At 44.2% G+C, this 23750-nt stretch overlaps 4 non-coding genes across 4 annotated transcripts; 1 reads left to right on the top strand and 3 right to left on the bottom strand.

Moving 5' to 3' along the window:
* The first annotated feature begins 990 nt into the window (after positions 1–990).
* trnai-aau (transfer RNA isoleucine (anticodon AAU)) lies at positions 991–1064 on the top strand. The gene has a single exon. It is a non-coding gene; the product is annotated as a tRNA-Ile (tRNA).
* A 526-nt stretch (positions 1065–1590) lies between these two features.
* Positions 1591–1673, bottom strand: trnap-ugg (transfer RNA proline (anticodon UGG)). Its single transcript is given in 2 exon segments — positions 1591–1626; positions 1638–1673. It is a non-coding gene; the product is annotated as a tRNA-Pro (tRNA).
* A 6668-nt stretch (positions 1674–8341) lies between these two features.
* trnag-gcc (transfer RNA glycine (anticodon GCC)) lies at positions 8342–8412 on the bottom strand. Its single transcript has one exon. It is a non-coding gene; the product is annotated as a tRNA-Gly (tRNA).
* Positions 8413–22186: 13774 nt separating this feature from the next.
* Positions 22187–22275, bottom strand: trnap-agg (transfer RNA proline (anticodon AGG)). The gene is given in 2 exon segments: positions 22187–22222; positions 22240–22275. It is a non-coding gene; the product is annotated as a tRNA-Pro (tRNA).
* Positions 22276–23750: the final 1475 nt, after the last annotated feature.

Genomic DNA, 23750 nt, shown 5'->3' with positions numbered 1-23750 from the left:
AGTTGCTTCAAACGATGCCCGATAGACCGGCGTTGTCTTGTAGCTTTCCCAGGAGCTTCATTTGATTCGGTGGGTCAAGTTTGGGAAATTGAACGATTTGCACCGGCAGCTTGTGGTAGCATATTACCTCATTTTCATTACCGGTAATGAACCACTGCAGCCACTGCAGAATTCGGTGCCACCCACAGCCGATCGGCCATCCTTTCAGACCTCTTCTATCCATCCAATCACGTTTTCTATTCCGATGTAGAGAAATGTCGAGTTGCACACTAACTATTTCCTCCGTTCTCTTTCGCAAACATATCACTGAACCAAACTTCACAAGTCACTCAGGAAAAATAATTCAGTTCAAAATCATTCGCTTCCGAAGGACCTGCGAGGACAGACTGACCAAACCTGCGTTCAGTCGTGAAGCTTGTGGGTGTGTTGTGATCCGAAGGGACAGAGACAGGCCTGCGACACGGAGCGAAGGCAGGAACTCAGAAATGTGGCCATAAATGGGCAGACAGTCAGTCACAGTCATTGATTCTGACACACGGCCCGGTAGTTGTTCAGTCAGTCGGGGAGCGAGGCCTGCAGCCAGCAAAGAAAAAGCCTGGCCTTAGAATAAGGCAGAGACCCAATCAGACGGATAGACAGACAGACATCTGACTCAACGTCGAAACGCAGCGTGATCGAATCACGTTGCGGTGATATCATTTTCACAGTAGCTCAGGGTCCTGCCCACAGGTTTTATAGCGGGGCAGTGTTTTATGGATGGTCTGTTCATTGTGAGTAAAATATTATTGATCGGAATTTAATTTGTTACATTAAAGTGCTCTTTGTTTGTTAATTTTGATCTACATCCTCGACAGTATATACAGAAACAAGTAACAATGTTTAAGGGATGTGGTTTATTCAATATTCGTTGCAAAACCCTGTCAGCTGGTGTAAAAATAAACTCAAACTACCCAACACGCGGGTAAGCCCATAAAGCTAAACTACATAGATGGCCGGTTAGCTCAGTTGGTTAGAGCGTGGTGCTAATAACGCCAAGGCCGCGGGTTCGATCCCCGTACGGGCCATAAGGTTCCTGTTGCAATGCGTTGATAACTTTTAAAAGTTTGGCAGACTTTGGAAACAAGCGAATCCACACAAAATGTCATGAGGTCAATTTTTTGGAGTAACATCCATTGATATGTTTTCTGATCTATCTTTTTGAGGTCCAAAGTGGACGGCCTCAAACTTGCTTATGTTGAAATCCATTTGCCGCAGTTTTGCCCATTCACTTAATCGAGTAATATCTCTCTGTAATCTCATTCTTCCATCCACACTGCTTATAATTCTGTCTATCTTTGTGTCATCGGCAAACTTGGATATGTGGTTCTCGATCCCGTCATCTAATATCAATGAGACCGCCTAAATTGGGGTAAATTCACATTCAGCTTCAATCTCCACATCATCTTGAGACATTTTATTTACTCCGTGTGTGTTGCGCCTTGGAAACTTCTGCACTTTGTCCTCTGGAGCTCAAATATAATTCAATTCGAACAACTGCAAAGATGTCAGAATCCAATTGGTGACTTTTCACGAAAAAGCAGTGAGATAACAGGGCTCGTCCGGGATTTGAACCCGGGACCTCTCGCATTAGAAAAACGCCCAAAGCGAGAATCATACCCCTAGACCAACGAGCCGCTTGCTAGAAAGCCCTGCAGCCGGTCTAAAATTTCACCATAGTCTTCAGCCGATCGGCTATCCTTTGCAACCGCTTCTGTCCACCCAATCTCGTTTTCTGTTCCAAAATACAGCAATATCAAGTTGTACACGACCTATTTCCAGTCACCAATATTAGCCTCTCTTTACTAATTTCGTTTACGATGTACGACTTGTTTTTTCAAATAATACTTTTCAGAATTAGTTCATCTGAAGCGACATTGGCATCTGTCTCGGCATCGTCAGAGTTTTCAAGCTACCATGAGTCTATTTTACTCAGATTGCTGTTTTCTTTCACTGTGAGGGCGAAGAGACAAAAATGTGGAGACATTAGCTACGAATTTATCAGCTGGGTTGCACCTTTACTTTTCCGACCGTCTCAGTCTTTTTTTCCTTTACCTTTCCCTGCTGGTGTTGCAGGTTAGATCAGCCTTTACCGTTCCAGGAAGCCTGAGAAGTCCATCAGGGGACAACATCGAGACAAGAGACAAGGAGAGATAGAGAGATTCATGTAAATAAAGTCGCTTATAAATGGGTGGTTCTGCAAAGTAGCAGAATTTTAGTTGCAGATTGGGCAAGATTCTTTCTTGTGTATTTGAATTTTGCAAGAGTACATTGGGCACCCAATTAAAAGCGCCGGCCACGCTCGAGTATCTCTCATGCTCTGAGAGAGATAAATGAAGGGAGTTAGATCCAGTTCATTCATTTGAGCATTGAACGGATCTTTAAACAATAATTCAGCGAGCAGAAATCAAACCTGCGAAGGAAAACTCCATTTGATCTTGAATTTAACGCTTCAACCACTCGGCGATCGCAGCGGCACATGGCAGTACTTACATGGCTGTAGATGCTACTTTAAACTGCCAGTTGCTTCAAACGATGCCCGATAGACCGGCGTTGTCTTGTAGCTTTCCCAGCAGCTTCATTTGATTCGGTGGGTCAAGTTTGGGAAATTGAATGATTTTCACCGGCACCTTGTGGTAGTATATTACCTCATTTTCATTACCGGTAATGAACCACTGCAGCCACTGCAGAATTCGGTGCCACCCACAGCCGATCGGCCATCCTTTCAGACCTCTTCTATACATCCAATCACGTTTTCTATTCCGATGTAGAGAAATGTCGAGTTGCACACTAACTATTTCCTCCGTTCTCTTTCGCAAACATATCACTGAACCAAACTTCACAAGTCACTCAGGAAAAATAATTCAGTTCAAAATCATTAGCTTCCGAAGGACCTGCGAGGACAGACTGTCCAAACCTGCGTTCAGTCGTGAAGCTTGTGGGTGTGTTGTGATCCTAAGGGACAGAGACAGGCCTGCGACACAGAGCGAAGGCAGGAACTCAGAAATGTGGCCATAAATGGGCAGACAGTCAGTCACAGTCATTGATTCTGACACACGGCCCGGTAGTTGTTCAGTCAGTCGGGGAGCGAGGCCTGCAGCCAGCAAACAAAAAGCCTGGCCTGAGAATAAGGCCGAGTCCCAATCAGACGGATAAACAGACAGACAGATAGACAGACAGACATCTGACTCAACGTCAAAACGCAGCGTGATCGAATCAGAAAATGCCACTTTGTGCGAGCAGTTTGTCCGGCCTGGGCTGCAATGAGGTAGGACACTGGGAGTATTCAATTAATGAAATCAGTACTTCAAACAGAAAACATTCTTCACTCACTCATCCTGAGACATTAGGGTCTCTATACTTGAATTATTGTTCCATTCATTGGAACTTGGGAACATGAGTAGGCCATTCAGCCCCTCGAGCATCCTTCCTGAGGTGGGTGCCCGGAACTGAATGCAATCCTCCAGATGGGGTCTCACCAGAGCTCTGTGCAGCTGTAACATAACATCCACCCCTTGTTTTCCAGCCCTCTTGAGATAAACGGGGAGAGTCAGAGCTCAAGAGAGAAAGCGAGAGTGAGCAAATGGGAGAGAGAGAGAGGATTATGCATTGCACAAACCGTCCCTGTGTCGATTTCTCAGGAGCGCTGTGAATCCCCACTGAGCTTTTGATCCACTTGCTGCATATGGGTAACGTGAAATAACCTAATCGACAGCCGATTTGTGGTGCCATGGGTAGCACGTGGGACTTCTTCTAATCACTGCAAAGGTTGTGTGTCCGAATCTCACCATCGTTGAATTTTAGTTCAGGGTTCGGTGATTTCGGCGCTGGGAAGTGAAATTTTGCAGCTAAACCGCAACAGGATCATTAATGCTCGTCAAGGAAGGGAAATAACCCCCTCCACTTCATCATATAAAAGTGGCTCCTGTCCCACCCGAATTTATAATGCTTAATCCACTCTGAGCTGGATTGGCGAAACACTCTCAAGATGGAGGCACATCATCTGCTCACCGCAAAAGTCAATCTGCTGGACTTCCGGCTCTGTCAGACTGCATGTTCCTTCAGACAGGTTTCTAACTGGACACATGCATCCTGCTGCCTGCGAGCATTGGTGCTTGAGGGGTAGAATTCTTGCTTGCAGTAATTCTATTCCTGTGAAAGTAGCTCCTGATGATCGCAAGATGGAAAGTTTCGTGACTGAGCGGTCGAACGCGCAGGGTAAAAGCTCAGGCTAAATTCCATAACTTGTCGATGGATCAAAATCATAGTTTGCGGCTCCAATACCGCAGCCTCCCTCCTGTAAACTAATAACACGAAATATCTCATCTGATATTGCAACAAGAGGAACCACGTGGCGATACAAATAATTGATGCATTTTGGAACACTCAATTATACGTTCAGCTCCGTTCGAAATGTTCACAAGGAAAAGGATTCGTTGATCTCGGTGAGACTCGACGAACAACCTTGCCATTTCCCGACCTTGTCCGGTCATATAAGGACCGCGCACTGAATGATTGCGCCGCTGGAGCCCGGTCACTTTGATCACCTCTCCCACTCTGCTGGAAAGAATCTTAAGGTGAGAAACGTGTCCTGTCCCCGTGATGAAAATAATATCTGCACGTTCACTTTCAGCTTCTTTCACATCCTCTGCTCCATCGCACTACAATCGGGTTTTCTGTGAACAGGTCAAAATAAACACTGGCAGAAATTCTAACAGCAGTGGGATTCAAACCCACGCCTCTATAGAAATTAAATTTAACACCTTCGACCGCGAGGCCGCGCTACCATAATGTCACAGTAATGTTTAAAGAGCTGTTTAATGCTCCAATAAATGAATTGAAGCTAATTGACCGCATTTAGCCGGTGCTGGGGTTGTTCTCCTTCGAGCAGAGAACGTTAAGAGGAGATTTGATCGAAGTGTTCAAAATCATGAAGGGTTGAGATAAATAAATAAAGAGAAACTGTTCCCATTGGCGGAAGGGTCGAGAACCAGAGGACACAGATTTAAGGTGATTGGCAAAAGAACCAAAGGCGATATGAGGAAACAGTTCTTTACCCAGCGAATAGTTATAATCTGGAATGCGCTGATTGAAAGGTGGCTTTCAAAAAGGAATTGGATAAATACTTGAAGGGAAATAAATTCAGTGCGAACGGGAAGGAGCGGGGGAATGGGACTATCTTGAATGCTTTAACAACGAGCCGGCACGAGCTCGATAGGCCGAATGGCCTCCCTCTCTGCTATAACCATTTTATGATTCTATGATTCTGTTTATACTCTTTATTTTCTTTGCATGCATTTCTCCATCTCTCCCTGTCTCTGTCTCATGTGTTGTCCTCTAATGGACTTCTCAGGCTTCCGTGAACGGCGACGGCTGATCGATCCTGCAACACCAGCAGAGAAGGTTAAAGAAAGGTTGAGACGGTTGGAAAAGTAAAGGTGCAACCCAGCTGCTGCAGTCAATGTCTAAACATTAAGATCTCTTCGCTCTCACAGTAAAACAAAGCACCAATTTGATTAAAGTATACTTTTGGGAGAGTGTATGTTATCACCATGCCGAGACAGACGGCAAAACATATCATAGAATCATTAAAATTTACGTTAGCGGAGGCCATTCGGCCCATCATGTTTCTTCCGGCCGGAAAAGAGATATCCAGCATCACCCGACTTACCAGCGTTTAGTCCGTAGTCTTGTCGGTTACGGCTCTTCAAGTGCATATTGAAGTGCTTTTTAAACCCGATGAGGGTTTCTGCTTCTCCCAACCTCTCAGGCAGTGAGTTCCAGACCCCCACCACCCGCTGGGTGGAACAAAATTCCCCTCTGCTCCACTCTAATCCTTCTCCCAATTACCTTAAATCTATGACCCTTTTTATTGAACTCTCTGCTACGTGAATCAGGTCCTTCCTATCCACTCTATCGAGGCCCGTGATAATTTTATACACCTCAATTAAATCTCCCCTCAGCCTCGTCGGTTCCAGAGAAAACAACCTCAGCCTATCCAATCTATCCTCATAGCCAAAATTCTCCACTCTTCGCAACATCGTCGTAAATCTCTGTACCATTTCGAGTGTAGTCCCATCTTTCCTGTAATGTGGTGACCAAAACTGTACGCAATACTCCAGCTGTAGCCGAACTAGTGTTTTATTCAGTTCCAGAATAACCTCCCTGCTCTTACATTCTATGCCTCGGCTCATAAAGCAAAGTATCCTTTATACCTTTTTAACCACCTTAACCACCTCTCCTCTTATCTTGAGGGATCTGTGGACATGCACTCCAAGGTCTCTCTTTTCAACGACACCTCTCAGTATCCTCCAAAGCAATGTAGTTTCCGAGCAACTAATTCTGAAACGTCTTGCTTGACAATATAAGTCGTAGAGACGAAACCAATTTAGTAAAGGGAAACTAATATTGGTGACTGGAAATAGTTAGTGTACAACTTGATATTGCTGTGTACCGGAATAGAAAACGAGATTGGATGGACAGAAGAGGTCTGAAAGGGTAGCCGATCGGCTATGGGAGACAGCGAAATTTAAACTAGCTGCATGACGTAAGTAACAGCGTCTGGTTGGTCTTGATGTATGATTCTTGTTTCGGTGGCTTTGGTTGATTAATATCTGAGAGTCCCGGTGTAAAATCCCCAATAAGCTCTTGCTGTTCAGCTACGTTGAGTGTAAAATTCACCAATTGTCTTCTGACATCTTTTCAGTGTTCCTGTTGGTCGGATTAAAGTGCATGTTTGAGCTCCAGAGGACAGAGTGCTGAAGTTTCCAAAGTGCAACACATGTGAAGTAAATAAAATGTCTCAAGATGATGCAGAGATTGATGCTGAATGTGAATCTCCCCCTATTCAGGTGGTCTCATTGATATTGGATGACGGGACAGGGAACGACATATGGAAGTTTGCCGATGACACCAAAATGGGCAGCGTTATAAGCAGTGCTGATTATATAGGAATAGGAACACAGGAACAGGAGTAGACCATTCAGCCCCTCGTGCCTGCTCCGCCATTTGATAAGATCATGGCTGATCTGTGATCTAACTCCATATACCTGATTTTGGCCCATATCCCTTAATACCTTTGGTTGCCAAAAAGCTATCTATCTCAGATTTAAATTTATAAATTGAGCTAGTATCAATTGCCATTTGCGGAAGAGAGTTCCAAACTTCTACAACCTTTTGTGTGTAGAAATGTTTTCTAATCTCGCTCCTGAAATGTCTGGCTCTAATTTTTAGACAGTGCCCCCTACTTCCAAAACCCCCAACCAGCGGAAATAGTTTCTCTCTATCCACCCTATCTGTTCCCCTTAATATCTTATAAACTTCGATCAGATCACCCCTTAACCTTCGAAACTCTGGAGAATGCAACCCCAATTTGCGTAACCTCTCTTCGTAACTTAACCCTTGAAGTCTGGGTATCATTCTGGTAAATTCCAGAGAGTCATTAATAGAATGAATGAATGGGCAAAACTGTGGCAAATGGATTTCAATTTAGGCAAGTGTGAGGTCATCCACTTTGGACCTCAAAAGGATAGATCAGAATACTTTATAAAAGGTGAAAAATTCGAAACTGTGGAGTTCCAAAGGAACTTCGGTGTCCATGTACATAGATCAATAACATGTCATGGACAGGAACTGAATATAATCAAAAAGGCTAATGGAATGGTGGCCTATATGTTTAGAGGATGAGAATAGACATTATGCTACAGCTACACAAAGCTCTGGTTGGACCACACCTGGAGTACTGTGTTCAGTTTTGGGCACCGCACCTTAGGAAGGATATATTGGCCTTGGAGGGAGTGCAGTGTGATTTACTAGAAAGATAACTGGACTCTAAGCGATAAATTACGAGGAGAGATGACACAAACTATAGTTGTATTCCCTTCAATTTAGTAGATTAAGGGTTGATGTGATCGAAATGTTCAAGATATTAAGAGGAACTGATGGGGTAGATGGATAGAAACTATTTCCGCTCGTTGGGGTGTCTAGGACTTGGGGACATCGGCTAAACATTAGAGTCAGAATTTCAGGAGTGATGTTAGGAAACACTTCGACAAGCAAAGGGTTGGAGAAGTTTGGAACTCTCTTCCATAAACAGCAGTTGATGCGAGCTCAATTGTTAATTTCAAACTCGTGATTTATCGATTTTTGTTAACCAAAGATATTTCGAGATATGGGACGAAGGCGGGGACAGGGATTTCGGTCACAACTCAGCCATGATCGTGTTGAGTTGCGGAACAGGCTCGACGGACCAAACACCACAATCCTGTTCCGAAGTTCCTCCTTGGTGCAGAATGCAAAACGATCGTGCACTGGCCGGGAATCGAACCCGAGTCTCCCGCGTGGCAGGCGAGAATTCTACCCCTGAACCACCAATGCTTGCTGTTGTAGAAGTTACATGCTCCTATATGGAATGCTGTCTAAACGAACAAGCCGTTCACAGCTGCGATGGCCCAGTGGTTCAAGCGTTGGTCTCAAAACCCCATTTGGGTTTTCCAGCCGAGGTTTGAATTCTGCTCGCAACCCCCAACTGTTTAAAGATCTCTTCAATGCTCAAATAGATTAATTGGAGTTAATTGACCGCATTTACAACTCTCCCAGCATCAGAGATACTTCAACGTGGCCGGTGCTTTTAATTGAGCGTCCAATCTTCTCTTGCAAGATTTCAAGACCCGAGAAGGAATCTCTCCCAATCTGTAACTTAAATTCTGGTCGTTTGCAAAACCTGACATTTATACTCTTTATTTTCTTTGCATGCATCTCTCTATCTTTCCCTGTCTCTGTCTCTTCTCTCTCTGTTGTGCCCGACGGGCTTCTCAGGCTTCCTTGAACGGCGAAGCCTGATCTCACTTGCAACACCAGCAGAGAAAGGTAAAAAAAAGGCACTGAGACGGTTGGAAAAGTAAAGGTGCAACCCAGCTGCTGCAGCTAATGTCTACACACTTATGTCTCTTCACTCTCACAGTGAAACAAAGCATCAATTTGATTAAAGTATACTTCTGGTCGAGTGTATATTATCGCGATGCCGAGACAGACGGCAATTATATCATAGAATCCGAGAAAGTTATGCCAAAGAAGGAAGCCATTCTGCACATCGTGCCTGTGCCGGCCGAAAAATCGGTACCGAGCCTCATCTCACTTTCCAGCGTTTGGTCCCGAATCTTGTCGGTTATGGATCTTCACGTGCATATTGAAGTTTTTATTTTTCAATGCGATGAGGGTTTCCGCCTCTCCCACCTTTTCTGGCAGTGATTTTCCGACCCCCACACCCACCACCCTCTGGATGGAAAAAAAAAATTCACTCCCCTCTAATCATTCTACCGATTACATAAGATTGATGTATCCTGATTATTGACCTCCCTACGAAGGGAAATAGGTCCTTACTATACACTCGATCGAGGCCCGTCATAATGTTATACACCTCAATTAAATCTCCCAACAGCCTCCTCAGTTCCAAAGCAAACAACCCCAGCTTATCCAATCTAATCTCATAGCTAAAATTCTCCAGTTCTGGCAACATTGTCTTAAATCTCCTTTGTACCCTTTCTCGTGCAATCACATCTTTCCTGTAATGTGGTGACCACAACTGTACGCAGTATTCTTGCTGTGGCCTAACTATTGTTTTATAAATTTCTACCAGAACCTCCCCTGCTCTTATATTCTATGCCTCGGCTAATAAAGGAGAATATTCTTTATGGCTTCTTAACCACCTTATCTCGCTGTTCTGCTGCCTTCTGGGATCTGTGGACATGCACTCCAAGGTTTTGCTGTTTATCTACATCTCTCAGTCTCCTCCCAAGCAATGTAGTTTCAGAGCAACTAATTCTGAAACGTCTTACTTCATAATTCAAGTCGTACAGTCGAAACCAATTTGTTAAACGGAGACTAATATTGGTGACTGGAAATAGTTAATGTACAACTTGATATTGCTATGCACCGGAACAGAAAACGAGATTGGATGGACAGAAGAGGTCTGAAAGGATGGCCGATCGGCTGTGGGAGGCAGCGCACCTTTCAACTGACTCCACGGCTTCAGCATCAGCGGTTTGTTGGTCTCGGGGTGTGATTTTCGCTTGGAGGGTTGTGTTATGTGATACGCGCGCGATCTCAGCTTCAAATCCCGCATGACCCCTCCTCTTTCTGTGCTTTTAGTGAAAAGTCACCAATCAGCTTCCGATATCTTTTCAATGTTGCTGTTGGTGGAATTGAATTATATCCAGAGAATGTTTGAGCTCCAGAGGACAGAGTGCGGAAATTTCCAAGGCACAACACAGGTGAAAAAATAAATGTCTCAATATGATGAGGAGATTGAAGCTGAATGTGAATTTACCCCAGTGCAGTCGGTCTCATTGATATAAGATGACGGGATAGAGAGCGACATGTGCAGATGACGCCAAGATGGGCAGCACTGTAAGCAAAGTAGATGGAAGCAGAACATTACAGAGAGTATTTAATATAATAAATGAATGGGCAAAACTGTGGCAAATGGATTTCAATTTAGGTAAGTGTGAGGTCATCCAAATTGGACCTATAGAGCATTGATCAGAATACGTTCTAACTGGTGAAATGCTCAAAACCGTGGAGTTCCAAAGGGACTTAGCGGTCCATATACATAGATCATTAAAATGTCATGGACAGGTACAGAAAATAATCAAAAAGGCTAATGGAAAACTAGCTTTTATACCTGAAGGACCAGAATACAAGGTGATAGACATTATGGGACAGCGAGACAAAGCTCTGGTTGGACCACGCCTGGAGTACTGTGTTCTATTCTGGGCACCGCACCTTAGGAAGGATATTTTGGCCGTGGAGGTAGTGCAGTGTAATTTTGCTAGATTGATACCTGGAATCCAAGGGTTAAATTACGAGGGGAGATTACACAAACTAGGGTTGTATGCCCTGGAATTTAGTAGAATAAGGGCTGATTTGATTGAAGTTTTCAAGATATTACGGGGAACTGTTGGTGTTGATGGAGAGAAACTCTTCCCGCTCGTTCGGATGTCTTGGACTCGGGAACCTGGCCTAAAAATTGGAGTCAGGAATTTCAGGAGTGAAATTAGTTAACACTTCGACAAGCAAAGGGGGGTAGAAGTTTGGAACTCTCTTCTGCAAGCGACAGTGTTACCTTAATTGTTGATTTTAAACCTGAGACTGATAGATTTTTTCGTTAACCAGTGGTATTAAGGGATACGGAGCGAAGGCAGTTATATGGAATTAGGTCACAGATCAGCCATGATCTCACTGAATTGCGGAACCGGCTCGAGTGGCTAAACTCATCTTCCTAATATGGTGCAAAACATGAAACGTTCATGCATTGTCCGCGAATCGAATCCGTGTCAGAGGCCAGAATTCTATCCCAGAGCCACCAATACTAGTGCGTACAGGCACTGCATATGTACATTTATGTTACTCTCATAGTGATTAAAAGCAGCAATTTGAGTAAACTATACTTATGGTAGAATGTAAACTATGACGATGTCGAGACAGACGATTATGTTGTTTCAGAGCAATTCATTCTGCAAAGTGTTACTTGATAATGCAAGTCTTACATTCAAAGCAAATTTGATAATAAGCGAGAAATATTGTTGATATGAAATGATCAGTGTGGAACCTGATATTGCTCCACATCGTGCATCGTAGAAGAAAGCGGGATTGTATGGACAGAGCCTTCTGAAAGGATGGCGGAACGGCTGCGTGGCAGCGAGATTTTACAGCGGCTGCACGGCTCTGTTGCTTGTTGGTCTTTGGGTCTGAATGTCGCTCAGGAAGTTCGAATCGTTCAAAATTCCGAATGAGCCCTGTTATGTCCCCATTTTTAGTCAAAAATCACCAATTGGCTTCTTACATCTTTTCAGCGGTGTGGAAGGCAGTTTTGACTTATCTCCAGCAGAGCATGTTTGAGCACCAGAGGAAAGAAAGCAAAGGGTTTGTCCATGCAACACAAGTGGACGAAATGAAGATCATCTTTGAAGAAGTTGTAGATTGAAGCCGGCACATGAATTTATCCCAATTCAGACAATCTCATGGGGACAGAACAAAAAAGGTAAAGGATGCTGCATTGGCCTGGAAACTAACCCCAGGTTTCCCACCAGCAGGCGAGGGTTCCACCACTGAACCACCAATGGACACACGGCTGCAGGCAGCACGTGTAGCTTTGGATACATGTCTAGAACATGCACTCTGGCAGAGTTCCTGTGATTACCGTCCGCAATCGACTCGACAGCCGCGCGATGCCTTTGTGTTAACTTATAGATTAAGCATGGTCGTGAAATTCACTGGGGGCTCGAAACCAGCTTACACGACGATTGTGAAACAGTCAAAGAAATAAGAGCTGTAATTACCAGGCAGTGTTTACTTCTCTCAGAGGTTAAGGGATAATCCAGCCCAATGTTCACCTTTAACATTTCACGACTTGAGACAGAATTTCAAAAAAACTGTACCTTAAATTCTGCTCAATCACAGAATTTGGAGATTTATACTATTTTATTTCTTTGCATGCATATCTCTATCGCTGTCTACGTTTCTTCTCTCTCTTATCAGGCTTCCTTGAACGGCCAGGTCTGGAAACCGGGGATGGAAAAGACTGTCGGATCTTCAGTCCAAATGTTGGATTTCGACGGGATGAGCTTTGCTATTTTCCGTCTCCGTTTTCGGAAAATATAAACCCAGATGGGATTTCACCTCCTCAGTCCCGTCACCTCCGGGTAATGGGAATGAACCCAATCTATCGCTCGGTCGGAACATCCGTATTATTATTGCTTAAGTATAAAATTACGGGGTTACAGCTATATTCAGGACGCATTTTAGAAATTAACACGTAACAGACTTATGCGAAAACTAGAAGCACGTGGAATTAAAGGACCTGTGGTAACGTGGGCACCTAATTGGCTCAGGAATGGGAGGCAGAGAGTAGTGGTGAACGGATACCCTTATACATTAGGGTCTCTATACTTGAATTATGTTTTCATTTATTGGAGCATAGGAACAGGAATCGGCCATTCAGTCCCTCGAGCCTCCAGGTTAACACATCCTTCCTGAGGTGGAGTGCCCAGAACTGAATGATGTCCTCCAGATGAGGTCTCACCAGAGCTCTGTGCAGCTGTAACATAGCTTCCACCCCTTTGTATTCCAGCCTTCTTGAAATGAACGGGGAGAGTAAGAGCTCAAGAATGAAAGCGAGAGAGAGCAAGACGAATAGAGAGAGACAGACAGACAGACAGCTCACTCGGCATTGGAGAAACCGTCGCTGTGTCGATTTCTCAGGAGCTGCTGTGAATCCCCACTGAGCTTTCCAACCACTTGCTCCACCGCAGCAAAAAGTCATAAGCAGCAAATGGGTAATGTGAAATCACATAATCGACAGCCGATTTGTGGCGCAATGGGTCGCACGTTGGACTTCAAATCACCAGCTCCAAAGTTGTGGATTCCAATTTGACTACCGTTGAAGTTGAGGGCTCAATTTTGGTGGTGGGAATTAGAACTTTGCAGCAAAACCACAACAGGATCACGAATGTTCATCAAAGAAGGGAAACAACCCTCTTGTTGCTCCTGAAAATCGCAAGAATTCAAGTATCGTGACTGAGCGGTCTAACCCGCTGGTTTAAAGCTCCAGTTAAATCCCATATTTTGTAGATGGATCAAAATCACGGTTTGTGGCTCCAATTCCGCAGCCTCCTTCCTGTAAACTAATAAAACTAAACATCTCATCTGTTTTTGCAACAGCGTAGGCCGGAGGAACCACATGGCTGAACAAATAACTAGATGCATTTTGTAACACACCAATTGCACATTCTACTCTGTTCGAAATGTTCACAAAGAAAAGGATTGGTTGATCTCGATGAGAGTCAACTAACAACCTCGCCATTTCCCGACCCTGGACTGTCATATAAGGACCGCCCACTGACTGATCGCGCCGCAAGAGCCCGGTCACTTTGATCACCCGTCCCACTCTGCTGGATGGAATATTAAGGTGAGCGGCCCTCACCTGTGGGAACGTGTCCTGTCCCCGTGATGAAAATAATATCTGCACTTTCACTTTCAGCTTCTTTCACATCCTCTGCTCCATCGCACGACAATCGGGTTTTCTGTGAACAGGTCAAAATAAACATTGGCAGAAATTCTAAGAGCATTGGGATTCAAACCCACGCCTCCATAGAAATTAAATGTAACACCTTAGACCGCGTGGCCGCGCTACCATAATGTCACAGTAATGTTTAAAGAGCTGTTTAATGCACAAATATATGAATTGAAGCTAATTGACCGCATTTACCCCGTGCTGGGGCTGTTCTCCTTCGAGCAGAGAAGGTTAAGAGGAGATTTGATAGAAGTGTTCAAAATCATGAAGGGTTTAGATAAAGTAAATAAAGAGAAACTGTTCCCATTGACAGAAGGATCGAGAACCAGAGGACACAGATTTAAGGTGATTGGCAAAAGAACCAAAGGCGACATGAGGAAACACTTTTTTTACCCAGTGAGTATTTATAATCTGGAATGCGCTGCCTGAAAGGGTGGTGGAAGCAGATTCAATCGTGACTTTCAAAAAGGAATTGGATAAATACTTGAAGGGAAATAAATGCAGGGCTACCGGGAAGTGGCGGGGGAATGGGACTAACTGGATCGGTCTTACAATGAGCCAGCGCGGGCTCGATGGACCGAATAGCCTCCTATGATGTAACCATTTTATGATTGTATGATTCTATTGATAATCCTTATTTTCTTTGCATGTATTTCTCTATCTCTCCCTGTCTCTGTCTCTTGTGTTGTCCCCCGATGGACTTCTCAGGCTTCCTTGAACGGCGTTGGCTGATCGATCCTGCAACACCAGCAGAGAAGGTTAAAGAAAGATTGAGACAGGAGGAAAAGTAAAGGGGCAACCCAGCTGCTGCAGCCAATGTCTACACATTAATGTCTCTTCGCTCTCAATTAAGTCACTCTCTTTTCATTCCTCTTATTTCGTTCTTTTTCTTTCTGCCTCCAGCACCTTTATCTGTATCCTGTTTTTATTCCCTCATGTGTCTCTGCTGGATGATCCAAAATTCAGACCCGCCGCTTCTTCCAGCTTTTTCTTCCTTCCACAATAATGGTCCATTTCATTGAGACTTTACTGCGGCCTTGCTACTCTAACATTCACCTTCACATTCTTACGCCTTTATGATTGCTCTATATCGACCGCTGTTCCTCGGGGGCACATGGCCCGTTCATTTGTGCCTTGAAACATTTCCACCTGCGTGACTGTTCCAGAGACAAGCACAAAGAAAGCAGGTCTGGCATTCCGAAGGACAGCGGCATAGTTTTCCGTGGAATTTCCATGGGGTATCTTGTGACACGGGGGATGTTAACTGAAGAACTGGGATTTGTTTTCATGGTCGTTGGAGCTTTTCCCCGAGCAGTTGATGTGCGGGAGAGACGGGCGGCGCGACATAGCTGCGAATGACGGCTGAAAGGTGCACTTTTGGCAATCTGGGCGGTGCAGTAAAGTTGGAAATGTTCCGCTTGATCTTAATAGGTCTGTGGAAATATCTGATTCAAAAGGAATGAGGAGAAATGAAAAGAGCGGCAATGGTGAAAAGGTATCGATTACAGGAGATTGGCCGTGAGCGAAAGGTCCTTTGAAAGCTCGGCGAAGAGGGGAATTTTGTTCGGAAACGGCAGACTTTAAGCGCGTGAGGAAAGTGAAGTGCGAGCTGCGTTCTTGGGTCAAATTGGGTGTTTTCAGGCAAACAGCCATTGTGAAATCACAAAAATGAAAACAGAAAATGCTGGAAACGCTGAGCAGGTCAGGCAGCACCTGTGGAGAAAGAACCAGAGGGAACGTTCCAGCTGCATGACCTTTGTAATCAGAACTAAAAGGTTTGTCATGTGTTTGAGCAACTTGACTGTCGAAGATGCGAGCTTCCAACTCTGAATTATTTGGGTTCGAATCTTACTGCTGCCAGAATTTGTCGAGTTTTTCATTTTGGCCGCCACACCAAAAACCCTTCTTTAATAAGAAGTGTTTTTCCGCATTGCTAGTTTACACCTGATTGTAAAATTCAGCAAAGTCTGGATTGCCACCCAACTGTTTCTTAGACGGAGGTGTTGGGAGTGTTAGGGGTGATCTCGGTGAAGTATCAATCAATGTGCACAATGGCGCCCTGGTGAACCGAGTACCTCTTATAGTCAGTATAATATCAAAGATATGTAACATAATTATGAATTTCTTCTTTACATCACACTAGGATTTATTATCAGGGAATGGACATGAGCAGGTCGATTTACGTCACGCTCCGGTCGCTTTGCATCGCCCCCGACACAAAGAATAGAATCATAGAAAGGTTACAGCACGAAAAGAGGCCATTCGGCACATCGAGTCCGTGCCGACAATCTGCCAGTCCAATCCAGACAGACCAACTCCCCCACCCTATCCGTGTAGCCCTGTATTTTCTTTCGTTTCAAATACTTATCCAGTTCCTTATTGAAGACCATGATTGAATCTGCCTCCACCACCCCCTCGGGCAGTGCATTCCAGATCCTAAACACTCGCTGTGCAGAAAAGTTTTTCCTCATGTCACCTTTGGTTCTTTTGCCAAACACCTTAAATCTATGTTCTTTGGTTTTTGATAGGAACAGTTTCTCTCTATCTACTCTGTCTCGATCCTTCATGATTTTGAATACCTCTATTAAATCTCCTCGTAACCGTCTCTGTTCCAAGCAGAACAACCCCAGCTTCTCCAATCTATCCATGAAACTTATGCCCCTCATCCCTGGAATCTTTACAGTAAATCTCTTCTGTGGGGATTCGGTATTAACATCGCCGAATCCCCCACCATCAACATTTGGTGGTCACCATGAACCAGAAACAGAACTGGACCAGCCACAGAGGCTGGATATTCTGCGCCAAGTGACTCACCTTCGAATTCCCTAAAGCCGTTCAACCATCTACAAGGCGCAAGTTGAGTGAGTTCGAATACTCATGTGATGGTCATCGACCTGAAACGTTAATTCTGTTTCTATGTCTAAAGATTCTGCCTGACCTGCTGAGGATACGCACATTTACAGTTTCTGTTTCAGGTTGGCAACAGAGTCAGTATTTTCATTTTGAATAAAGGGGCTTTCACGCATTTCTCCATGCGACGAGGTGGTAGAGAGGTTAAGGCGATGACCTGTTAATCTGTTGTGCTCTGCAAGCGTGGCTTCAAGTCCCATCTTCGTCGTTATTGTGTTTAAGTTTTGTTCCTCTCATTCGTGAAAGAATGTCTGGTGAAAGTCCCATCCTTCTCGAAACGGCAGACGGAGGGTTGTGCATTGTTTGCTGAAATCAGCTACAGTTCCTTCCAGGAAGGTGTTGAGATTGTTTGGTCGCGAAGTATCAGATTGAAGATTGGTGTCATTGTAAAAAGAGTAAATCTTATGGCCATCGTCAGAGAAACGTATGTACCATAATTATGATTTATGTCCGGATCATTGCGTGTCTGTGTCTGTTAAAAAATGGATGTGCTGTAAGTCCCGGATCATTCTCTGTGCGTTTTACCCGATTTTCTTGATACCTTTTTCCTTCTGAACTGAAATGACGATCCTCTCTCGAGAAAACGGTTCACCACCTGCTTCGGGCAACTGGTCGGAAAAATAACAAAAACTGATGAGACCAAGTTCATTCTGCTCGGATGAAATTCCAATCTCCGCACTCTATCCCCCATTCAGACCCACCCCCGCCTGGACATTATAATCTGCGATATTCATAAGGGAATGGAGAAGCAGAATATCACGGTTATAATTTTCTTCGTTGCTCAACACTGAATAGCTTCAATTGCAATGATTCAGAAGGTAATCATAGAATCATAGAATCTTACAGCACAGAAGGAGGCCATTCGGCCGTCGTGCCAGTGCCGGCTTTTTCTAAGACCTGTCCAAATTAAACTCACACCCCACATTTTTCCCAATAATCCTGCAAATTCGTCTTCTTCAATTATGTCAAATTGCCTTTTGAATGATCCTATGGAATCGGCTTCCACCACCCTGTCAGGAAGTGCGTTCCTGATCTTATCAAACCCTCTGTGTGAAAATAATTCTCCTCAATTCCCCTCTAGTTCTTTTGCCAATTATTTTAAATCTGTGACCTCTGTTTACCGACCCACTTGCCAGAGGAAACAGTTTCTCCCAACTTGCTCTTTCAAAACCCCTCATTATTTTGAATATCTCTGTTAGGTCTCCCGTTAATCATCTCTGCTGTAAGGAGAATAATCCCAGATTCTCCAATCTCTCCATGGAACTGAAGTCCCTCATTCCTGGTAACATCCAGGTCAACCTGCTCTGAATCCTCTTCAATGCCTTTTTATCCTAAAGTGTGGTGCCCAGACCTGTACAATATACTCCAGCTGAGGCCTAACCACTGATTGTAAGGATTAGTACAATTTCCTTTTTTTTGTATTCAATGCCCCTGTTTACAAAGCCAAGTATCCCATACGCTTTCTTAACCACCTTATCAACTTGCGTTGTTTTATGAATATGAACACCCAGGTCCCTCTGCTCTTGGAACCCCCCATAATTTGTTCCATTTAGATTATACTGCCTCTCCATGTTCTTCTTCCAAAAGTGCATCACTTCACACTGATCGGCGTTAAATCTGTCACGTGACTGCCCATTTCACCAGTCTGTCCATCTCATCCTAAAGTCTGCTATTATCTTGCTCACGATTTACTACGTTGCCAAGTTATGTATCATCCGCAAACTTCGAAATTGTACTCCCAATTCCCACATCCCAGTCATTTATATATAACAAGAAAAGCAATAGCCCTAATACCGACCCCTGGGGGATTCCACTGCATATTTCTCCCCAGTCAGAAAAACATCCGTTCACCACGAATCTCTGCCTCCTATCCCTCAGCCAATTACTTGCCCACGTGACCACCGGCCCTTTAATCCCACGTGCTTCTAGTTTTCGAATAAGTCTGTTATGTGTTAATTTCTAAAATGTGTCCTGAAAATAACTGTAACCCCGTAATTTTATTGTTAAACAATGAGAATACAGATATTAAGACCGAACGATAGATCGGGTTCATTCCCATAACCCGAAGGTGTCGGGACCCGAGGAGGTGAAAACCCATCTGGGTTTATATTTCCCGAAAACGGAGACTGAAAATAGCAAAACTCATCCCATCGAAATCCAACAATTGGACGAAGAACCGACAGCCTTTTCCCATCCCGGGTTTCCAGACCTGGCCGTTGAAGGAAGCCTGATAAGTCCATTAGGGAGCAACACCGAAAGTGAAGAAACGCAGACAGAGATAGAGAGATACATGCAAAGAAAAATAGTCTAAATTTCCAATTCTGTGATTGAGCAGAATTTAAGCTGCAGCTTAAAGGAAATTCGTCTCATGTCGTGAGATGCAGATAGGGCTGGATTATAACTTTATTTCTGAGAGAAGTAAACATTGCTTGGAAACTACAGCTGTTATTTATTTGACCATTTTACAGTGGCGGTGTGAAGTGATTTCGAATCTCAGTCAATTTCAAGACCATGCTTGATCCACTCGTTTGGTCACCAACAGGTAGCACGCGGCTGTAGAGCAGACTGCGCAGGCTTATCACAGGAACTCTACCAGACTGCATGTTCCAGACTTTTATCCAACGCTACACGTGCAAACTGCAGCCATGCGTGCATTGGTGGTTCAGTGTAGAACCCTCGCCTGCCGGTGGGAAACCAGGGGTTTGGTTGCAGTCCAATGCAGCATCCTTTACCTTTTTTATCTGTACCCATGAGATCGCCTGAATTGGGATAAATTCATGTGCCGGGTTCAATCTGTACAACTTCTTGAAAGATTATCTTCATTTCATCCACGTGTCTTTCGTGAACAAACCCTCTGCATTCTGTCCTCTGGTGCTCAAACATGCTCTGCTGGAGATAAGTCAAACCTGCCTTCTGCACCGCTGAAAGGAAATGAGAAGCCAGTTGGTGATCTTTGACTAAAAATGGGGACACAACGGGGCTCATCCGGGATTTGAACCAGTGAAACGCCTTGAGCGAGAATCAGACCCAAAGACCAACTCGCAACAGAGCCGTGCAGTCACTGTAAAATTTCGCTGCCACGCAGCCGATCCGCCATCCTTTCAGAACACCATGTCCATACAATTCCGCTTTCTTGTACGATATACGATGTAGAACAATGTCAGGTTCTGCACCAATTATATCATATCAACAACATCAAATTCGTTTTGAATGTACGACTTGTATTATCAAGTAACACTTTACAGAATGAATTACTCTGAAACGACATTGTCGTCTGTCTCGGCACCGTCATAGTTTACACTCCACCATAAGTACACTTTACTCAAATTGCTGCTTTCATTCACTATGAGAGCGAAGATCCATGAATGTGGAGACATTAGCTCCGAATTTATCAGCTGGGTTGCACCTTTACTTTTCCTACTGTCTCCGTCTTTTTTTCTTTCACATTCTCTGATATTATTGCAGGTGAGATCAGCTCTCGCCCTTCATGGAAGCCTGAGAAGTCCATTGGGGACAACACAGAGAGACAAACGACAGAGACAGGGAGAGATAGAGAGATGCATGCAAAGAAAATGAAGAGTAGAAATGTCAGGTTTTGCAAACTCGCAGAATTCAAGTTCCTGATTGGGAGAGATTCCTTCTCGGGTCTTGAAATCTTGCAAGAGAAGATCTGACACTAATTAAAAGCACCGGCCACGCTGTCGAATCTCTCATTCTGGGAGAGAGATAAATGCGGTCAATTAACTCCAATTAATCTATTTCAGCACTGAAGTGATCTTTAAACAGTTGCTCTGCGAGCAGAATTCAAACCTGCGCAGGAAAACCTCAATTGAATTTTGAGTCCAACGCTTGAAACAGTCGGCCACCGCAGCTGTAAACGGCATGTTCGTTCAGATCGGATTCCAAATGGACACTTGCCGCTATTAAGAACGCGCGCATTGGTTGTGCAGGCGTCGAATTCCGCGGGAGACTTTGGTTCGATTTCCGGCCAATGCAGAATCATTCTCACCAATGAGGAGCTGAGGAATATAAGTATGCCATTTCTCCCCTCGAGCCTGTTCCGCAATTCAAACAGATCATGGCTGATATGTGACCGAACTCCAGATAATCGCTTTAGCCCCGTATCGCTTAATAACATCAGTTAACAAAAATCGATTAATCTCAGGTATAAAATTAACAATTCAGTTCGCATCAACTGCCGTTTGCGGAAGAGAGTTCCAAACTTCCACCTCCCTTTGCTTGCAGAGGTGTTTCCCAACTTCACTCCTGAAAGTCCTGACCCAAATGTTTAGGCGATGTCCCCAAGTCCTGGACATCCCAACCGGCGGAAATAGTTTTTCTCTATCTACTCCATCAGTTCCCCTTAATATTTTGAAAAGTTCGATCAAATCAGCTCTTAATCTACTAAATTCGAGGTAAACCCGAGTTTATGTAATCTCTCCGCGTAATTTAACCCTTGGGGTCCAGGTAACATTCCAGTAAACCGAAGCTGCACTCGCTCCACAGCCAATATATCCTTCCGAAGGTGCGTTGCCCAGAACTGAATACAATACTTCAGGTGTGGTCCAAGCAGGGCTTTGTATAGCTGTATCATAATGCCTATCCCCTTGTATTCTCGTCCTCGAGATATAAAGACCAACATTTCATTAACATTTTTGATTATTTTTTGTACCTGTCAATGACATTTTAATGATGTGTTTGGATGGACACATCAGTCTTTTTGGACCTCCACTGTTTCGAGCTTTTCACCATTTACAAAGTATTCCGATCTATCCGTTTTGGTCCAAAGTGGATGACCTCACACTTGACTAAATTGATATCGATTTGCCACAATTTTACCCATTCATTTATTATATTAATAACTCTCTGTAATTTTATGTTTCCATCTGCACTGCTTACAATGCTGCCCATCTTGGTGTCATCGGCAAACTTGGATATGTGGCTTTCTATCCCGTCATCTAATATCCGCCAGAATTGGAAAAGAATCCAAATTTAGCTTCAAACTCCTCATCATCTTGAGACATTTTATTTCCTTCACGTGTGTTGCGCCGACGATACTCCGGCATTGAGTCCACTGGAGCTCAAACATCCTCTGGAGAAAATTCAGTTCCACCAACAGCAACACTGAAAACATGTCAGAAGCCAATTGGTGACTTTTCACTAAAAGGAGGGCTCGTCCGGGATTTGAACCCGGGACCTCTCGCATATCACTCAATGAAACGCCCTAAGCGAGAATCATACCCCTAGACCAACGAGCCGCTGTTACTTCAGCTTTGCAGCCAGTGTAAAAGTTCGTTGCCTCCCACAGCCGATCGGCCATCCTTTCAGACCAGGTCTGTGCATCCAATCTCGTTTTCTGCTCCGGTGTCCAGCAATATCAAGTTGCACACCAAATATTTCCAATCACCAATATTAGTCTCCCTTTACCAAATTGGTTTCGAGTGTACGACTTGAGTTGTCAAGTGAGACGTTTCAGAATTATTTGCTCTTAAACTACATTGCTTGGGAGGATACTGAGAGGTGTGTCGATTTGCGGCACGCTCTGTTCCCTTTGCATCGCCTCATGCACATTGAGTTGAATCATGGAAAGGCTACAGCACGGAAAGAGGCCATTCGGCCCATCGAGTCCGTGCTCGCTCTCTGCAAGAGCAATCCAGCTAGAAACACTCCCGCGCCTTTCCCCGAAGCCCTGCATTTTTTTTCCTTTCAAGTACTTATCCAGTTCCCTTTTGAAGGCCATGATTGAATCTGCCTCCATCACACCCTCGGGCAGTGCATTCCAGATCCGAACCTCTTGCTGTGTGAAAAAGTTTTTCCTCATGTCACCTTTGATTATTTTGCCAATCACCTGCAACCGATGTCCTCTGGTTCTTGACCCTTCCGCCAATGGGAACAGTTTCTCTCCATCTTCTACGTCGAGATCCTTCATGATTTTGAATACCTCTATCAAATCTCCACAAAACCGTCTCTTTTCCGAGGAGAACAACCTCAGATTCTCCAGTCTAACCACGTAACTAAAGTCCCTCATCCCTGCAATTATGCTGGTCATTTTTTTCTGCTCCCCCTCCAAGGCCTTCACATCTTTCCTGAAGTGCGGTGTCCCGAACCGGACACAATACTTCAGTTGTGTTCGAACCAGTGTGTTATAATGTTTCATCCTGACTTCTATACTTTTGCACTCGAAACATCTGTTTATAAAGCCCAGGACCCCGAATGCTTTTTAACCGCTTTCTCAACCTGCCCTGCCACATTCAACTATTTGTAGACATGAACCTCTCTTTGTTCCTGGATCGCTTTCACATTTGTGCCCTGGAGTTTATATTGCCTCTCCTCGTTCTTCCAACCGAAATGTATCACTTCGCATTTTTCAGCGTTAAATTTCATCTGCCACGTCTCCGCCTATGTCATTTGAAGTCTATCACTGTCCTTAACACTGTTTACTACCGTTCCAAGGTTTGTTTCATCTGCAAATTTTGAAATTGTGCCCTGTGCACTAAAGTCCGAGTCATTGATATATATCAAGAAAAGCAGTGGTCCGAGCACTGATCCCTGGGGAACACCACTTTACAAATCTGTCCAGTTCGAAAAAGAACCGTTCCCCAGTAATCTCTGTTTCCTGTCCCTTTCTTGATGATAAGCCTACCATGCGCCACTTTATCAAAGACCTTTTGAAAGTCTATATACACCGCATCAACTGAATTGCCTTCATCTATCCTCTCTGTTACCTCATCAA

The sequence above is a fragment of the Heptranchias perlo genome, chromosome 20, assembly GCF_035084215.1.
Source record: "Heptranchias perlo isolate sHepPer1 chromosome 20, sHepPer1.hap1, whole genome shotgun sequence".
Taxonomy (NCBI): Eukaryota; Metazoa; Chordata; class Chondrichthyes; order Hexanchiformes; family Hexanchidae; genus Heptranchias; species Heptranchias perlo.
The sequence above is the reverse complement of the archived record's forward strand: the minus strand, read 5'-3'. Positions and strand labels throughout refer to the sequence as shown.